General features: G+C 39.6%; 1 protein-coding gene and 1 pseudogene across 5 annotated transcripts in view; one reads left to right on the forward strand and one right to left on the reverse strand.

Annotated features, from left to right (window-relative positions):
- The window catches only part of olf413 (DBH like monooxygenase olf413), a 945,383-nt gene that overhangs the window by 366,617 nt on the left and 557,539 nt on the right, over positions 1-21,227 (reverse strand). The window lies entirely within an intron of this gene.
- On the forward strand, positions 17,269-19,074 carry LOC137252762 (ATP-dependent 6-phosphofructokinase-like; annotated as a pseudogene).

The raw sequence follows: 21,227 nt of genomic DNA on the forward strand, positions 1-21,227 counted from the left end.
CACCAGATCAATACTTTTTGCACATTTTTTTTTCTAATTTCACAAAATTTTTTTTGTCGATTGCACTTATCGTGTTTTGCTATGAAGCCCCTGATATATAAATCAGAGTTGGAAAAAAGATTTTAATTTTAGAGTAATCTTACATACTTACAAATATGGGATTTTTTGGACATAAGCAAAATAAAACCGTAAACAAACATAAATAAAATTTTTTGCATAAGGCGGTGGTTCCGTAAATAACCAAGAGATTTTTTTTGCGTAAACGGTGGTTCCGTGCAAAACAAACGAATTTTTTTTTTAATCCCGGTGCGTCCGATGACATTCATATTACAAGTTTGAAAAAATGCAGTGCGCCAGTATCTATAAAAATAAAACCATACAATTTTAATAAAAACGATGCGTCCGTAATAACACAAACGCATTGAGATCATTTTAATAAAGCGGTGCGTCTGCTATCAACAGCCAAGTCCTTTTACCAAAATAAAATATTTTCCTTTGAAATCAATTTAAACTAAATTACTTCTATATACATTCTATTTATCATTAAATATTCAGTCTTTCATTAAATTGCCGGATAATTCTTTCAATTTCACATCAACATTCAATTCAATTTCAATTTCTGCAAAATTTTCGTAAGCAATTTCTACAAATTTGACTTTAATCAGTTTAAGTATTTCTTCTTTGCTTCCTACTACATATGTTTCTTAGAAACAAGAAAGTAGTTCCCAAAATTTCAGAGCAAGACTCAGATTCCGAAAATTCAGATTCCAATTCCAAAAATTCAGATTCCAATTCTAAAAATTTTAATTCCGAAAGTTCTGATTCCAAAAATCTTGATTTTAGAAGCCCAGTTTCCGAAGGCTCAACCACATATTCGCCCAGTACAATCAAAAACCTTGTTGTTAGACTTTCGTTGTATGGAGAATTTCACGGATTTGAGGAATCGCCCGAAACACATATCTCAAATCCTGCTAATTCCGATACAAATTGGCAACTCCTGAGGAAAAAAGATCGTTTATCAGCATGTGTGCTGGTATTATGCGTGAAAATTATAGCGGTGAGCCCCTGGGTCTTGAATCTTTCATTAATAAAATTGAGATAATCGAAGAATTTGTAGACGAAAATTTAACTGGTACTTGTATTTCATATATTAAATCCAAACTCGATGATAAAGCTCGAGAAGCAATACCGACTCAAATACTTTCAGTTAATGATATAAAAATAGCACTACGTAACCGTATAAAACCCGACAACTCCAAAGTTGTGGCGGGTAAAATTGCAGTTTTGCAAGTTAATAATAATAATTACACCGATTTCGCAAAACGCGTCGAGGAATTGTCTTATTCTTTAGAGCGTTCGCTTATTATCAAAGGGATTACTCAAGCCAAAGCCCATGAAATGGCCATCGAGCAAACAGTTAACGTTTGCCGATTGAACGCAAAAACAAGTTTAGTCAAATCAATCCTCGCTTCAAACAATTTTTCTGATTCCAAGGACGTAGTAGCTAAACTTATTGTAGAGCACTCAAATGAAATAAGAGAACGCCAAGTTTTAGCATTTAGGGCACGGAACAATACAAATTTCAGAAATTTTTAAAGTAATAACCGAGGTCGAAATTTCCAAAAAAAAAAAGTCGTAACTTTAACAATTATAGACAAAATAGACCCTCTTTTAGTAACAGTAACTATGGCAACAACCTCAATCGCGGCAATCAAAGGCAAAATTTCCGTTCCGGCGGCGGAAATCGGCATCCGTCTAATAATAATAATAATAGCAGTAATAGTCGTACTAGCAATAATAACGGTTCTAACACTTCCAATAATAGAGGTAGAAATGCAAGCGTCCGGACTTTAAACAGGGAAGCCCCTCAGGAGCGAACACTGAGGGAGGAAGAGACAAATTACTAACTGATTCAGCCCACAGTTTTTCTTCTAAAAACGTTTATTGTCTTAACTTAAATTATTCCGATTTTATACAAATAAATATTACTGGCTCTAACAAATTTTGTACATTTCTAGTCGATACACAAGCCGACATTTCGTTAATTTATTCTCTCCATAAAAATTTGCTAATTAATAACAATGACACAATTAATATTACTGGAGTAACTACAGATACAGTTTCTACATTAGGTACTTTTACAACTAACTTTCAAATTTTTATATCAAACATACGTTGCACGTGGTAGACAATGATTTCAACATTTCATCAGATGGAATACTTGGTAAGGATTTCTTAAAATCAAATAAATGCGATATCAGCTATGCAACAAATTGCATTTCCTTCTGGATAGGCAATGAAAAGATCGCACTTCCCATCCGTCACGGAATGGAAAGCGATACATTTGTCATACCACCTCGTTGCGAAGTTTATAGAATTTTCGCCTTGGAAAAAGACTCAGAACCACTTTTCGTGGATTCTCAAGAGATGGATGACGGTATTTTCACAGCGAAATGTATAGTTGATACTAGTAATCCGATCATTAAAGTAATAAACACCACAAATAGCGTAAAATACGTAAATAATTGCAACATGCAAACAGAAAAACTTTCTATTTATCACGTTTATAAAATCAATAACCCAGTAAAACAAGATAGTCGTATCAAAGAACTTAAAAGCATTTCAGAAAAACAAATACCTAATTATGCTGAAAACAAGCTTATTAACTTATGTTTACAATATGACAATAAACAATTTTTATGAACAAAAACTAAGACTAAACGATACGACGCCAGTATACATTAAAAATTACCGCCTACCGTACTCTCAGCGCGAAGAAATAAATAAACAGGTTAATAAATTATTGGAAAACGATCTGATCGAAAATAGTTGTTCGAATTATAACAGTCCCTTGATTTTAGTACCGAAAAAAGACCTAAATAGCCAAAAATCGTATAGAATGTGCGTTGACTTTAGGTCTGTAAATAAAAAGTTAATCGCCGATAAATTTCCTTTGGCACGTGTTGAAGATATTTTGGATAACCTTGGCCGTGCGAAATTCTTTTCTACTTTAGATATTTTTTCGGGTTTTAACCAAATTTCACTTCACAAAGATTCAAGAGACATAACATCTTTTAAATGCTCAGCAAATGGGTTGCTACCAGACGATTCAAAAATTGAAGCAATTAAAAGGTATCCTAAGCCACGCGATAAAGACGCTGTCCGAAGATTCGTGGCATTTGCAAATTATTATAGGAGATTTATTCCAAATTTCGCTTCTTTAGCAGCTCCATTGAATCGTTTGAGTAGAAAAAAGGTTGAATTTAATTGGGATACGGCGTGTGAGTTAGCTTTCGATAAACTAGGAAAAAGTCCAATTTCTCCAAAACTATTACAATATCCAGATTTCACCAAAGAATTTTTAATTACGGTTGATGCTTCAAAGTTGGGTTGTGATGCGATACTGAGTCAAAATTATAATGGTAACGACTTCCCAATTTGGTTTGCTTCAAAAGCCTTTAGCAAATCGGAACAAAATAAAGCAATAATAAAATTAGAACTTTTGGCAATATATTTTGCAATAAAGCAATTTTGCGCATATTCTATGGCACTCACTTCAAAGTTAAATCAGACAATCGTCCACTAGTTTATCTATTTAATATGAAAGATTCGTCGTCGAAACTTTCCAGAATCCGTTTGGAATTGTCCGAATATAATTCTACCATAGAATATATTAAAGGAAAATCTAACGTTGGTGCAGACGCATTATCGCGAATTTCAATTCAAGAACTTAAAAATTCCAATAATCAAATTTTAGCAGTACAGACGAGGTTTATGACGAAATGTCACGAACAACTACAACAATCGGCTGAAGACATAAACGAAGAAAATGTCAAATTACAGGTATTCGACACATTTTCATATAATTTTTCCAAGAAAATCCATAGGATAAAAAGGCAAATTTGTCCTGACAACGATAATGATAAATTTTATTTAAAAATATATGCGCATTTAAAACATAAAAAACTCGAGTTACTTAATATTGTGTGTACTAACAAAATAATGCAATTAGATGAATTACTTTTGAAGCTTGAAAAAGAAGCTAGTAAACAAAATGTTTAGCAAGCAGAATGGCAAAACGATGATCAGCGATTTAAATATTTTTCTATTTCAAATTTTAAAAGTACAGGGAATTCAATTATAAAAATTGTACAAATACTATTAATAGAACCTGTCGAAACAGTTACGGACAACGACAAAAAACTTAAACTAATGGAAATTTACCACAATGACCCGATATCAGGTAGTCACTGCGGAAATAAAAAGCTTTACGCAAAAATACGTACAAAATATTATTGGAAAGGTATGACCCGTGATATTGCGGCATACGTCAAAAATTGCAAAGAGTGCCTTTTGAATAAAGTCAAGCCAAAAACCAAAGAATATTTGGTGCTTACACCAACACCCTGCAAACCTTTCGATGTCGTAGTTATAGATACAATAGGACCTTTGCCTGAGTCGAATAATGGGAATAGGTCCGCGGTTACCATTATGTGCGACTTAAGCAAATACCTAGTTACAATATCAATCCTTGATAAGACAGCAAAAACAATGGCAACTGCCATTTTTGAAGGCTTCATCCTCATTTATGGCATAATGAAATCAATAAAAACCGATTTAGGAACCGAATATAAAAATGAAACTTTCTCTGAATTAACTAAACTCCTAAAAATCGAACATGATTTTTCTACAGCTTACCATCATGAAACCCTAGGTACAATTGAAAGAAATCATCGGGTGTTTAATGAATAGTTACGAGCTTTTTTAAATGATAACTTCCCCGAATAGGACGTTTATTTGAAATATTTTACATTTTTGCATAATACAACTCCTAGTACAGTTTTTGATAATGGATTTACTCCATACGAATTAGTATTCGGTAGAAATGTTACCTTACCGAATGGAGTTCAAAAGGAACAAATCGATCCAATTTACAATGTTGAAAATTATGCAAAAGAAGTAAAATATAGACTACAATAAACACATAAAATAGCAAAAGATTTAATTAATAAACATAAAATTAAAAATAAGGATCTATATGATAAGAGGGCGCGTCCGTTAGCTATTAATATAAATGGTAAAGTAGTAGTACAAAAAGAACCTAGAAATAAACACGAAAGTATTTACCAATGACCATATATAGTCACAAAAATTGATGGAGTTAATGTCACGGTTTTAGATGAAATGAATAAAAAGGAAAATACCGTTCACAAAAACCGAATCAATAACGTAAACTAAAATTTTTTTAATACAAATTTACAATCTAACTTGTAACTAATTTTAAATTTTCATTACTCTGTTATTGAAGCATGAAATCTCAAATTAAAATTTATATTAATATACGAAAACAAAAATTTCAATTGGCATGTAAATAAAACCAAATATTAATATGCACGCACTATTTGTAATAAATATATATAATACATTAATTTAATGCAATAGAAATTAGAAAACAATTTACACATAAGTAATTGAATTCATATTATAATATTAACAAAATTTCATATGTAAAAAGAAAAAAAATTGTTCTGATTGAACGAATGAAAAAGAAAAGTAGGAACACCCTATTATGATACATTCATTCAACGAAAACAATTTTAAGTCATAGGAACAAGAAGAATATGACAAATCTGATCAACTTGTCAGATTCTTCTTTTTTCTAAGGAAGGGTGGTATAACTTCACTGCGTTACCCAGCCTTCACGCACTGAATACACCTCTTAGTGCAACTAGGGCGAATTGGATTCAGCGAAATAGCAAAATGGCATTCAATCCGTTGCTGTGAAAAAAAGAGTGCAGTTGTGTAAAAAGATAACGTGTGAAATTAACTATAAAGACTATAACCTAAAAATAAGAATAAACTTTTTGAAAATTAGTTTAACTAAACGTGAACAAACTATACATGCTAAGATTAAAGAAATACTACAAAAATTAAATACAAAACTAAATAAAATAACTTAAATAAAAATACAAATAAATTTGTACATTTATTGTTGGGTGAGTATGTGTGGGCAGAACATTTTCATGGTGTCCAAAATGGACACCTTTCAGGAGAAACAATTACTGACTGAAATAAAACTTGATAAGTGAAATATCATTGATTAAAAATTATTTTTTGATAATTTATAGCTTTTTATTCTAGTCTACGACCCTTTTAATTTTGTTTTATATAAAAGTGGGCGTGGGCTTTAACGATCCCGCCGATTTTTACTAGAAATATTTTCTGCTTTAAGGAAAATATGTGTACACAATTTCATTACGATATGTTAATTTTTCTTCGAGTTATGGCTCCCGAAACATAGAAAATTGCTTAGTCATAAAAGGGGCGGTGCCACACCCATTTTTTAAAATTTTGGTGTTTTCCAATTTAATGTTATATTTCAATTTAGCAAGTAAAATTCTATTGATACAAAGCTCTTTTTCGCTAAGATATAGCATATTATTTTCGTCTACGACCCTTTTAAAAATCTTTTATATAAAAGTGGGCGTGTCCTTTAACCGATCTCGTCCATTTTTTCTAGAAATATTTCCTGCTATAGGGAAAATTTATGTACCAAATTTTATCACGATTCGTTAATTTTTCTTCGAGTTATGGCTCCCGAAACATAGAAAATTGTTTGTCATAAAAGGGGCGGCGCCACGCTCATTTTTTTAAATTTGAAGTTTTTCCTATTTAGTGTTATAAATACATTTGGGAAATGAAATACCATTGATATAAAGCTCTTTTTTGCAAAAATGTTTCTTATTTTATTTGTCCACGACCCTTTTAAAAATCTTTTACATAAAAGTGGGCGTGGTCCTTAACCGATTTCGTAAATTTTTCTTCAAAGCATTCCTTATTGTAAAGGCAACTTCTCTGCAGAATTTTGTTACGATAGGTTTAATGATTTTTGATTTATGATTAATAATATTTGTAAAATTGATTTTTTCACAAGTGGGCGGTGCCACGCCCATTTCAAAAATATTTTTTCAAATTTTTATCAAGAGTCTCAATATCAGTCCACACGTCAAATTTTAACATTCTGGGTGTATTATTTACTAACTAATCAGGTTTTTTGTGTTTTCAAAAATATTATATATATAAAAATTCGCTCGTTTTCAATACCAATCTATTCTGGGTCCAGATAAGCTCGTGTACCAAATTAGGTGAAGATATCTCAATATTTACTCAAGTTATCGTGTTAACGGACAGACGGACGGACGGACATGGCTCAATAAAATTTTTTTTCGATACTGATGATTTTGATATATGGAAGTCTATATCTATCTCGATTCCTTTATACCGTACAACCAACCGTTACCCAATCATAATATACTATGTGTGCAAATCACTCTGAGTATAAAAACACCCAATTCACCAATTTATTAAAACAAAACACTAAAAGAAAATGTATATAATAAATTTTCATATGTGCTCACTTTGAATATATATTTTTTTTTAATTAATAATGAATAATGAATTCAAGCAAATTACCCAAAAAAAAGGTGCCGATTTTTTAAAGAATTTTATGTTGCGATTGGCTGAAAGAATAAACGAAATTCGTGATGCAAAATCCTTTAGTAGGTTCTAGAGGCATAAACACTCCTTTGGTATGTTTCTTACATGTACGTATGTTGTTTAATTGCGAAACTATATAGTAGCGTCTGACATGTTAATTTTGATTTTCACACTTTGTTTAGGCAGGATGCCTAACTTTTCCGCATCTGTCTGCGACCCCCCAAAGTCTGCGATACTCGATACTCGAATTAATTTGTAACCACCCACACCATCACCGCCACATGCATGTGCATGTAAGTACCTACGCGTGTATGAGTGTTTTTTGTCAGCACTCATGCATATGCATGTCGGGGTTGATGTGTGGGTGCCTTTCCCCTCCAAAACGGAGGATGTTGCGGGTCAACGGTTGTAGCTTGCTATACAACCGGCCTCTTTGATTTCAACAGCCAACCAGCTTACATCTGCCGCCAGCGATATCTGCCGTATTTTTGCGTTTATTCAGGTAATATTGTAACTATTGCTAGTTTTACATTTACCCAATAAATCATATATATTATAACGAGAAATCTCGTCTATTTGCTTATTTTCTATTCCAACCCGCTTATTCCCACTGAGATCGACCCCGGTGCGCCCACCTACCTCCAGGAGCACACGCACCCCGGCCGAACATTTGCTCCTATCTCACCAGGAATTGGAAACAGCACCTTAACAATACAGTCCACAACATAATTAGCCCGAAAATTTATACGGAAAAATATTTGCCCATCAACAGCTATACCACAAAATTTGGAAAGTCTATTATTTAATACCAGCGTGCAAAACACTGAGCAAGCGACAGCCAGCTTAAGCCATCAGCAACACCATCATCTTGCCACATCATCACCAGAACATACAAATCACCAAAAAGTTCACAGTAAGTGCAATATTTCTTGCCACATTTTTTTGGGTTAAAATAATAAATAAAAGTGCGAAAAATCGATCTAAAGTGCCATACGTGATTGTAGTTAACCGCGAAAAGTGTGAAAAACTGTGTAGTGCCAAAAAGGAAAATAAGTACAAACGCGTTGCATTAACGTCGTTTAAGATTCCTTGTGACTATCTGGTCTGACCCCCCACCAGCGGTAAGGCTCTCCAGACACAGCACAGGGAAGAGGTGCACATAACCTCACTTTCAAAAAAAATTCACGCCATTCGACTGCGGCAAAATTCTATTCCTTTTGCGTCACTATTATTTTCACTAATTTCTCTAATTAATCGTGTTACACAGTTTTGTTCTTTGTTGCATAACATTTATTTCACGGTTTCACACTTTTCGTCGAGTTTATATCAACGCGCGCACTTATTTTATAATAAAATTGAAGGTTGAAGTGGCGAGTGGCCCCCCTTTACTTCGCACAATACACATTGGTGTTGATTCCCCCTGCTCCTTGTTTTAAGGCACAAATAATCTGCAAAGTCAGACAAAAATAAACAAATTAAGAGTAATAAATCAATTTTGCGTAATTTTAATAGTTGTTGGTTGGGTGATTCGCTCAGGTTTTCAAGTTTTATATCCCTTGGTTAATTCGCTCTCCACTTTTCAACCATGAACATTAGATTGGCCGATCGAATAATCGAATTCGAGGCCGATTTTAATGATATCAATGCGGCTCTGCACACTGTACACACTCTTGCAATACAGCAAAAAGAGTTGCAAGCTAAGTGGGAAAAAGCAGAGAACGCCCTAGAGGAGTTGCTTGGCTCTGACACGCTCGACGCAAATAAAATTGCAGCGGTCAAGATCAAGCATAAAGCGGCATATGCCGTATTCTTGCGATGCATGTCGAACATGGCTGAACTTCAAGCCAAATTGAAGGAGGAAAAAGATAGGGCAGTCAAACCTGAGGGAGAACGCGCGCGCGAACACAGTATCCGCCTGCCAGCTTGCGATAATGAGGTATTCAAGGGCGACTACCTATCTTGGCCAACGTTTCGTGACCTGTTCATGGCCATCTACAAAAACAACAGTCGCCTAAGCCCGGTAGAAAAGTTGTTCCACCTTAACCAAAAAACCCAAGGTGAGGCAAAGGACATTGTCAAAAAATGTCCTTTGACAAATGAAGGCTTCGAAACAGCCTGGAAAAATCTATGTGAGAGATACGAGAATAAACGGATTCTCGTAAACTCACAACTACAAATTTTGTTTAATTTAAAAAAGATAGATAGCGAGTGCGGCAGCTCAATCAAAACCTTCAGCGCGACATAAATAATTGTTTAGCATCCTTAAAAACACATCAGATTGACGTTTCAAATTGGGATGCGATTATTACTTATTTATGTTCGACAAAATTACCTGAGAATACGTTGGCTCTATGGGAGCAGAGCATTGACCACAAGACGGACATATCCAAGTGGGAGGATATGGACAAATTCTTGTCAAATCGTTTCCAGACACTTGAAACCGTGTCTGGTTTTACAGGGAATGCCAGTGCAAAAGTGAAAAAGTCAAACACGTCGCGCCAGTTGACGGAAAACCCTACAAAAAACTTAGTGCTTTTCAAACCAAAGTAACCAAGCAAACAACAAAATCAATGTGTAAAATGTGCAAATCTATGGAGCACAGATTACGCAACTGCTCACGTTTTTGCGATTTAAACCCGGTAGAAAAGATTAAATTCGTCAAATCCACAAACGCCTGCCTGAATTGTTTATCCCCAGGACACACAGTGACGAGGTGCACCAGTTCATACAACTGTTCCAAATGCCACTCTCGTCACCACACGCTCCTAAATGCGGACACACTTCAGCAACCGGCGGTGCGCAACCCGTTCAAAGATGCGGATAATACCCCATCAACTTCGGTACAGGCACGGAAAAGACAGGAATCGGGACAACCACCTTCTTCTACGAACCAGAATGTCAAATCCTGCCATCCCAATTCCAGCACAGATGTGCTATAAGGAACTGTTCGCGTACACATTCACCATAATGGTACCGACTTCCCCGCGCGGGCATTAATTGATTCTGGGTGTGAATGTTCCTTTATAACTGAAAGACTGAAACGCAGGATCAATTTGCCAGCGAGGAAAATGCATACTCATGTTTCAGGCATCACAAATGCGGTGTCAGCTCAGGTGAAAGAAGCATCCAACATCGAATTACGTTCACCAGTGGATCCCTGCTTCAGCCTGACTACACCCGTACTAGTTCTAGCGAAACTCACTGGGAATCTTCCATCCTGCCATATCAACGCAATGACTATGCAGGCATTCCCAGACTTGGTTTTGGCAGAAAAGAGGTTTTACGTCAACGAAGACGTAGACCTCATACTTGGCGGAGACATATATCCCCAAATTATAATGAGCGGTATAAAGAAGAATGTGCTAAACACACTCTTGGCTCAAGAGACAGTTTTCGGTTGGATACTAACCGGTCGAATCGAAGCACCGAATCCAACGAAGAGAATTATGTCTTTCTACAACGAGGTTGCGTTAGAAAACCAACTCAAAGCTTTCTGGGAGGTAGAAAATGTACCCAAAAACAAAATATTAAATGAAGATGAAAGGTACTGCGAACAACAATTTAAAGAAACAACGCAACGAAGTGAGAATAGAAGATACACAGTGTCACTTCCTTTCCGGCAGGATTACCCTAAAAACATTAATTTTGGACCGTCCCTGAAACGCGCATGCTCTCAATTCTTCCGGAATGAGGGGCGACTAATAAAAAACCCAGATTTAGGTAAAGAATATGTTCGAGTGTTGTCAGAATATGATACGCTCGGACATATGAGGAAATTAAAAAAGAATATCTCATCCGACGATTCGGATCATTACTTCCTGCCCCACCACGCCGTTATTAAAGCGGACAGTACCACTACAAAGGTACGCGTAGTATTCAATGCCTCGAGCCCTACGGCCAACGGGAAGAGCCTAAATGATATTCTACTCCCAGGCACAGTTCTACAAGCCGATCTACCCATCCATATATAACGATGGAGACTATACCGTTTTGTCTTCAATAGCGACATCGAAAAGATGTATCGTCAAATTTGGGTGAACGAAAATCACACCAAATTTCAACGTATTGTGCATCGCACGTCCCCGAATTACCCTATTAGTCTCTACGAATTAAAGACGGTTACCTTCGGAGTGAATTGCGCGCCATATCTCGCGATAAGAACGCTCCTACAACTAGCAGATGACGTCTCAAGTTCACACCCTACAGCGGCTAGCATACTAAGAGAGAGTATGTACGTAGATGATGTTTTATCTGAAGGACACACAATAGCGTCAACCATCAAAGCAAGAGACGAGATTCGCGAAGCCTTACACTCAGCTGGCTTTCCATTACGCAAGTGGACTTCAAATTGTAAGGAAATTCTAAAGGACATCCCCAAAATGGATTTGCTCAGCGAGGATTTCTTAGCGTTCGAAAAAGCTAGTTCGGTAAAAGCCCTGGGAATACGACGGAACGCTCACTCAGACGTATTTTATTTCAAAGCAGGTACCCTGGAAAATTGCGAAAACATCACCAAACGAGCAGTCCTATCCGCTATCGCCAAACTTTTCGACCCTTTAGGCTGGCTTGCGCCAATGGTCATTGTGGCAAAAATACTCATGCAGAGTATTTGGTTGGAAGGCACCGCTTGGGACGACCCAGTATCGACCAGTACGCTGGAAAAATGGAAAACCTTTACCGACCAATACCATGAGATCGATAAAATAAGAATACCTAGATGGGTCAACTTTTCACCAGGAACCGACATCGAGATCCATGGATTTTGTGACGCATCCGAGAAGGCTTATGCAGCAGCCATTTACATGCGCGTCAAAACGGATTATAATGTCTGCACAAACCTGCTTCTAGCCAAAACCCGAGTAGCCCCAGTGAAAACTCTGTCTCTTCCACGATTGGAACTTTGCGGAGCCGTTCTGTTAGCGGAAATCACCGAATCAATTTTCAGGAACCTTAAATTGGGACCAGTGAGAGTTCACCTGTGGACGGATTCAACGATCGTCCTCGCATGGATAAGGAAACCGCCTTGTTCCTGGTCAACCTTCGTCGCACATCGGATCACCAAGATCATCGACATGGTCGGAAATAAGGACTGGTTGCATGTAAACTCAGAATCTAACCCAGCAGATTTAGGTAGCAGAGGATTACCTGCGTCTGAACTGGTCAACAATTCGTTGTGGTGGCAGGGACCTTCTTGGCTGCAAGAAGACACTTCCCAATGGCCAGCACAAGAAAGTGACTACATCCCCTCCGTAGAGGAAAAGAGGGCGAAGACCTGCGCAACGACAACAGTAAATACTACCGATGTTCTCCAACGCTTTTCAGACCTACCTAGGGCTTTACGGGTGCTCTCATACGTTATGAGGTTCTACCGAAGAACTCACCCCAAAACAAAAAAATCATTTCAGGTCAAGTCACCTTTAATCTCTCCTGATGAGATCAAATCAGTAACCCAACTCTTAATTAAAATCTATCAGAAACAACACTATAGTTCCGTGATCTAAAGGCCGGAAAACCAATTGCAGGGAAAAGTGCAATACTCTCACTTAATCCCTACCTAGACCAACATGGCATCATTCGGGTAGGAGGGCGACTCGGGGCGTCAAAGGACTTAGCCTTTAATGAACGCCACCCAATCCTCCTCCCATACAACTGCCGGTTATCCCGTCTGCCAGTCACAATGTTTCATCAACAAAGTCTGCATGGGGAAAACCAACTCATGTTACGTCTGATACGCACCCAATACTGGATACCTAACATCAAAACCATGATCAGGGCAACAATTCACAATTGCAAAGTTTGCACTATACACCGAAAGCGTGCTCAGACCCAACTTATGGGTATACTCCCTCGCGAACGCACGACATTCAGCCGTGCATTTACGAATACCGGAGTCGACTTCGCCGGACCCTTCGACATCAAAAATTTCCGCGGTCGAGGGTGTCGACTATCCAAAGGCTATGTCTGCCTTTTCGTGTGTTTTTCCACACGAGCAGTTCATCTGGAGGCCACTACTGACCTCAGCGCACCATCATTTCTAGCGGCATTTGCCCGTTTCATATCTAGGCGCGGATGCCCAAAAAATATGTACTCCGACAATGGTACGAACTTTGTCGGAGCGTCACGATCCTTACGATCAGAATTCAAGACCTTTATCTCACAAGCGCGAGAGAACGCTGTCTCAAAGTACAGCCATCAGTCACTCACGTGGTATTTCATCCCTGCGGGCGCTCCTCATATGGGAGGGCTCTGGGAGGCTGGAGTGAAAAGCTTCAAAAGCCATTTCAAAAAGATAGCCTCACCACACAAATTCATCTTCGAGGAATTCCATACCCTCTTGTGCCGCATCGAGGCATCCCTGAACTCGCGGCCGCTCAGCCCGGCGTCCAATGACCCGACGGACCTAGAGCCGCTCACCCCAGGACATTTCCTCACTGTCAGCCATCTACTGGCTCCGCCAGAGCCGGATGCGAGCGAGAGCCCTGCCTCGATGATCAATCGGTGGCAGAAACTCAAAGCCCCCCATCACACTTTCTGCAAGCGATGGAAAACCGAATATCTCACCGAGATCCAGAAACGATACAAGTGGAAACATCCACAACCTAATCTGAAACCCGGAGACCTAGTTGTTATCAAAGAGGACAACCTCCAACCCAACGAATGGAGAATGGGGAGAATCGTCAACACACACCCAGGCTCTGATAACAGTGTGCGTGTTGTTGACGTTCATACAACCAGGGGACAGACCACTAGACCAATTACGAAATTGGTACTCCTTCCGCCCCACGACAAGGAGGATTAAATATAAGGGGCCAAAGCCCGCCTTACAAAACCCAAAAACCAAAACTCTATTTCCCCCAGCTACCTAAAATCAGAGGCCCATGATAGCATAGAAGGCAAATTAAGGAACCTGCGTCTTCGTGTCTCTCTATCCCTAAGCCTGTGGTTCTCCCGAGCCATATATTATAATCAACCCCCCGGTCTCGTGAGGGTGCGAGTCTATCGGAGGGGAAACCTAAGGCGTACCACGCGATAGCAATGGGGAAAGGGAGCGCGGGACATAAAGACGCGTTCAACCACGCGCCGTGATGCCCCGCTATCCCTAATCTTCTGTCTCTCCCGAGGCCCTAATTATAATCAACCCCCCGGTCTCGTGATGGTGCGAGTCTACCGGAAGGCGATCCTACATCTTCTCTTTTTGTTCTCTACCTCCGGTCTCGTGTCGAGTCTACCGGAGGGAATCCTACACCTGACTACTGATGGACAATGGGGAAAGGGAGCGAGACGCACGAAGACACGGGGAGCTTACCAAAAGCTCGCAAAGAAAAGGCATTTTTTTTCTCTATGTTTAGTAACAATACTAACCGGGGGCCCCCTGAACAGAAAACCCCACAATTCACTCGCTCACCCAGAGCGAGGACACCAGAAACCATCCCATTCACTCGTTATCTCATAACGAGGACATCATAACAGCCTACCGCAGAAGGGTGAACGGATCTGCCACAGAATCTAAGGGCTTTCGGCCCTTTGTGTATTTAAATTTCCCAAAGTCAACCCCCATTCACTCGCCCCGAGCGAGGACTCCAGAACCCTAACGCAGACGAACGGTCTGCCACAGAACCTACGAACTCGGCCAAATGCCCGAGGCCAACAATCAAATAAAATCTGCAATCCGCATCGTAATTCGATTATTGTTGAGTATAGGGTTTATGAGAAGTATCGACACCAAGTAATCATGCATTTTCGTAGACCTATGAACATCCGAAACATACACCGATTCCAAATTCATCGTTCCACGTCAAAACCCCGACCGGTAAATCGCTTTAAGGAGATACCATAAAGAAATGTATTCAATGAGGATGTTAACTGATTTATTCCGTAGGTTCGGAACATTCGTCTCCCTTTAAGGATCTGGGGAATCGGTTTATATTTGAAAATTAGCGATCTACCCGGAACATTTCCAAGAATACTTAAACGAACTACGCAAGTCGAAACGTTTCCACGATACATCATAAGTTATGCCAGTACTCATCTATATAGTACTACACACAACTTAATCTACATATAAATCAGTTAGTTTGCACTCACGTCAATGGCTACATGAATTAAGAGCCTTGCTCATGAATGACCCTTCTATCTAAAGCTTCGACTAAATTAGCTTTGCTATTATCCCTATTAAAAAAAAAACATATAATGTTTAAAGGGTTTACGGCTCTTAGTTGCATTGTACGGGCAGATTTTTTAAGTATTATTATTTTTCTTGCTAAACCTTATAAACGCATAAATACATAACTAAATCACTTCGATAACTGTACCATTAAAAGTAGCGTTAGTTAAATATTGTTGACAAACATATTAACTTAAATGACATCGAAATCTTGTATTCTCGTAGGGTTGCTTGTGTGCGCAATTTCGTGTGAAGGGGACCTACGGCCATGTTAAATTATCCTGGTAAAACTGGATCACCAGTTGCGGACACTCCACATGGGCCCGCTCCGCCGGCACTAGCTCATCCTCGTTAACCCCCTTCCACTGGATGAGAAACATCAGTTCACCCGTGGGTGACGTGGTTGCCCCCAATATGGCATAAAGTTCTAGTCCGCGGTCGAAACCCGACGCATCACCCGTTCTTTGTTCGACTGAAGAAGGAAAGAGAGGGAAATCAACAAGCTGTCGGGCGGCGTAGGTGAGCGTGTCTTACCGTGTTCCGTTTTCAGTGAATCCTCAAATGCTGCTATAAGTTCCGGGCATGCCAAGATCTCCTCCGGCTCCCACGAATTCTAAACCTCACGAGGTACTCGGTCCGCCCATTGTGAGTGCGCCTGGCCTCAATGCGCTCCACCACATACTCCTCCCGCTCGCTCTCATCAAGGCCCTCCATCGTCGAACCAACGCCCTGGTTATTCACCCAAATAAATAAAAATAAATCAAACAATGTAGCCATGGCTTCAAAAGGGGGATGGATTTGCGTTGTCTACCATTACCTAGGCAAATAATATTGAGTTGCATGGACGCATATCCGGGCAATGGGCACCAGGGAGTGCAACAGGTTCACCGTAAACAAAAAAAAATTTGGAAAGGGAAAAGTTCCCTGACCTTGAGCAGTATCCGGTACCCCTTACCACTGGTGGGGGGAAGTACCAGACTTACAAAAGGTCATAGAAATCGGGAGTGTATATCACTAGGAGGATATTTCCCGTGCCTCGAGCAGTATCTGGCACCCCTTACCACTGGTGGGGGGAAGTGCCAGACTTGAACGAGGTTTTAACAAAAAACCTACTAATGTCATTTTGATTACTTCACGCAGTATCCGCTACCCCTTACCACTGGTGGGGGAAGTAGCAGACTGACGCGAACTTTCCCGCGAAGCAAATTCCATGTAGCACAGTAATCCACCTAGTTGTAGAATCGCCCTTATACCGAGAGGGCCAAGGTGGGCGGGGTGCCCGGTCGGGAGAATGCTAGGTGTGAGGCACTTGTTTAACCGATTTATCGGGTGCCTCCTTCAATTATAGAAGTTCTATTCACCATCTAATAGATACCGCTTTATCCATTAACATCTACCTCTTCAAATGACATTACACTTAAAATATTCGCTAAAGCCGAGGAAATACACATATCACTAAGAAGATAAAAGGGCCCACAAATCCCCATAAAGAGATGCTTAGAAGGGAACGCTCGCATTTTTTGCAGCATATCAAACCACGGTGTATGCATGCTGTCCAAGTTAACCGTAAAATTTCGCTCTCCTTCATTATCGGAATAATCTTTCACATGCGCAATAAAATACCCTCCTCGCGTGCTGTTGCTAGACGAGTGCTTGGCAAACTTAATGTAATGCAACCTATGGCTGCTTCGTATGACATCAGCTTAGGAGGTGCACGCTCAGTATTTGCTACATCAACAATTTAAGCATGACCAGTGCGCCCTCTCGGAAAGGCCAACAGACCGTGGTGGGCATGAGGGCACGAGACACATAATCCTTTACGAAGGCAAAAGCTATGTCGGAGAAAAATTGGGAACTGGCAGTCAAACTGCGGGGACGTTCGTTCGAACGCAATTTAGAAACTTACAAGATGTTGACACGTCTAAGACCACCAAAGGAATCAGTTGAAAATGACAAGGGTTATCGTATGGCTGTGTTGCATATAGGTGCTCCGGCTTGTGGTATGAATGCTGCCGTGCGTAGCTTTGTGCGAAACTGCATTTATCGTGGTGATACCGTATTTTGTGTACACGATGGTATTGAGGGTCTTATTGCTGGTAACATCAAAGAAATGGGCTGGTTGGGTTGGTCAAGGTGGTGCTTTTCTTGGTACTAAACGAACGCTGCCCGAAGGAAAAGTTAAGGACTGCTGCACGTCTCAAAGAATTCAAAATTCAAGGTTTTACTTGCGATTGGCGTTTTTGAGGCTTATCATGCTTGTGGTCCAATCTCGGATCAACGTCCTAACTATCCAGAATTTTGCATCCCAACGGTTGTAGTACCATCGATCATATCGAATAATGTTCCAGGCACTGAATTTTCACTTGGTTGCGATACTGGTTTTAAATAAAATCACAGAAATCTGTGATCGTATACGTTCAATCGGCGCAAGGTACAAAACGTCGTGTATTCGTTATTGAGACCATGGGTGGCTATTGCGGTTATTTGGCTACTTTGCCTGGTCTCGCTGGTGGCGTTGATGCTGCATATATTTTTGAGGAAAGGTTCTCTATAAAAGATCTACAACGAGATATCATATGGCATCAAAAATGGCTGAAGGTGTACAACGTGGTCTGATTTTGCGTAATGAGAAGGCGTCCGAAAATTACAATACGGATTTCATTCACCGCCTCTACTCGGAAGAAGGCAAAGAGTTATTATCTTGTCGTATGAATATTTTAGGTCATATGCAACAGGGCGGTTCACCAACACCATTCGATCGTAATATGGGCACTAAGATGGCTGCCAAGTGTGTTGATTGGCTAAAGTCGCAAATTAAGAATTATATACAACCAGATGGTACTCTTCGTTGTGAGAGTAGCGATTCAGCCTGTCTACTTGGTATTGTACGTCGTCAGTATCGATTCACGCCATTGGCCGATTTTGATTGCTGAAACTAATTTCGAGCAACGCATACCTAAAACACAATGGTGGCTCAAACTACGTCCGCTTTTAAGAATCTTGGCGAGACATGACTCGGCCTACGAGGAGGAGGGTATGTACATCACTGTCGAAGAAGAATGTGCTACAGATGCAGTTGCTTAAGCTTCTAAATATTTGGCGACATCAAAACCACAGCTAGGCAGCAATCTACTAGTCGTAATTAAAAGCAAGCCACTTTTATTGTAGTCGCTACTACTCGACAGCATAAAAATTGTAAAAACACACACGAACAAAAAAAACATAAAGTAAACGCTATTATTTTACAGCACGGTATTTATTATCATCAGCGAACCCCCCCAGACCGTATTTGCTAATGCGTTTTGTACAAATTGTGTTTCTCTTATGCATAACTCACTAGAACACAAGTTAAATTCTAAGTTTTATTACCTAACTGAGAATTTATTGCCTGCATCGTGTCGTCATAACGCCCACCACGATCATTACCACGACCACCTCGCTGAAATTCCATACGCAATCTATAGCCATCATCATCTAAACCATCCCAAACATTTGCTGAAATAATATACATATCGCTTGCAGTATACTCACGTTAAATCCCCTTTCATCGTTTTAGGTAGCGAGTAAGAATGAGGTGTTTCTGCCGCTTTTTTTGGTTTTTCGTGTCCGCCGCAATGTTGACACGCAGTGGAAAATGTAGCTGCTTAACCGAAAACAAAAAAAACCAATCAAAATGCAAATACAAGAGCCACGGTGATTTAATTGATGATAATTCGCAAAGTTATGCTGCCTAAATTAAATAAATAAAAGATAATGATTATCAATCGAAACTAATTTCCAAAAGTTCAAATACTTACCCTTTTTTTGTTCTTTTTCTCCGATATGCGTACGCACGCCTCGCGCAGTGATGAAGAAAAGAAACGGCACCGGCAAAATCGTGAGATGTAATCCCGTTGTGCCAATTCATAGGAATTTTCCATTCAACACACAGAATTATTACAAGTCTACCAGTTATGTATATACACAGGTCTTTGGGTATATGCACGGATTAGTGCTACACAAAATGTGCAATCAGTACCGAAAACCGCAAAACATCACAATCGGGACTGACGCGTTATTTTTGTATTTTTACCAATACGGGCATCTACTGCAGTACCAAGCAGTTATACACAACAAGGAATTCAAAAAAAAAGGGAAACCAAAACAAAAACAAACCTCTCCTTGCACAAAAAATTTAACATTTTTTTTACAAAGAAATTTTTTTTGTTGTTTTTTTTACCCTTTCCGGTTTTTGGGTACTGTTTTCTGGCTGGGGGCAGGACTTGTTGGTTTTCAACAATAAATGTCACAAAAGGTCATTATAAGGGCTCGGTACAAAAACAATCCGAGTCCCGAAAATAAAAGAATCCCGACACGACAAAATCCCGAAATTGGAAAAAGTCAACTGTTTCTACCGGTCTAGTGTGCTACTGCCCCAATGACCTAGTTTTTTTTTTCAAGGGCAAGCAAATACATATATGTATATATATATACTCGCACACCACAAATTCACCATACCAGCTGTCAGCTAACCAAGAAATACACGACAGGGTTGCATGCAATCTCAGAATGGTACGTGCAGATAGAACGCGTCGTGGAGAACGCATCGCCAATCTGCATGCAAGCACCGGCAGTTGGTACACTTTCGAGTTTAATTACGATTTTCGCTATTCGTCATGAGCTGTCGCACAAAATTAAATCCATACCTTCGTCAGCCTCTACGCTTCGTTTTAAACTCGGTTTATTCATCTATTTTAACGTACGTTTGTTAACAAGACAACACGCGTATCACGAAAACAAGTAATTTTGCGCGGGTGGCTTGGAATCACGTCCGTTCCAACCTCCCACACACCGCAATCTTGCTGGTTTTGTTGAAATGCATAAGCTGCTCGAAATCACAGCACTAACTATCTTGCAAAAACGCTCTCGTCATTCCACGTCATTTGACTAGTCATTTTACGGTGATAGGTTATATTCGTAGTCACATTTGCATGGGCGTGGGTAAGTTTTGTGACCAAGTGTTTTGTAGGGTAATAATATAATACACAACTGACGAAATACATACGCTGCAGCGAAAACGCGCATCACCCAACCAACCTCACGGCCACTCGCCCTGGCACATCCATAAAATGCCACAGTCGACCTGAGAGCGACACGACACGTTAGACGCTGGAGCGGAGACCTCGGCCTCTTCGTCCAGCCCAGAAAAACTTCAAAACCCTCGAGTCTGGAACGGAGACCTCTGCCTCTTCGTACAACCAACAAAAAAACCGCAAATCTGGAATGGAGACCCCGGCCTCTCCATCCGGAACGACAAAAACCAAAGAATAACAAAAAATGGTGCCACTCTGGAACGGAAACCTCGGCTTCTTCGTCCAGCCTTACTGGCCATCGACTATACACATATTACGTTCTGAATTTCTATATTTATGTATAATTCAATGACAAGAAATATTCACTTATAACTGTTCATAACCGCTAATTTTTTCATCTTAGCTCGGGTGGCATGCTAAGCAAGTCGGAAAGGATTCCCGGCCATTTTGCGTCGCCGACGAACTCCTCATTTTAGATTAAGTTTAGTGTGTAA

This window comes from Eurosta solidaginis, chromosome 5 (assembly GCF_040869045.1).
Source record: "Eurosta solidaginis isolate ZX-2024a chromosome 5, ASM4086904v1, whole genome shotgun sequence".
Taxonomy (NCBI): domain Eukaryota; kingdom Metazoa; phylum Arthropoda; class Insecta; order Diptera; family Tephritidae; genus Eurosta; species Eurosta solidaginis.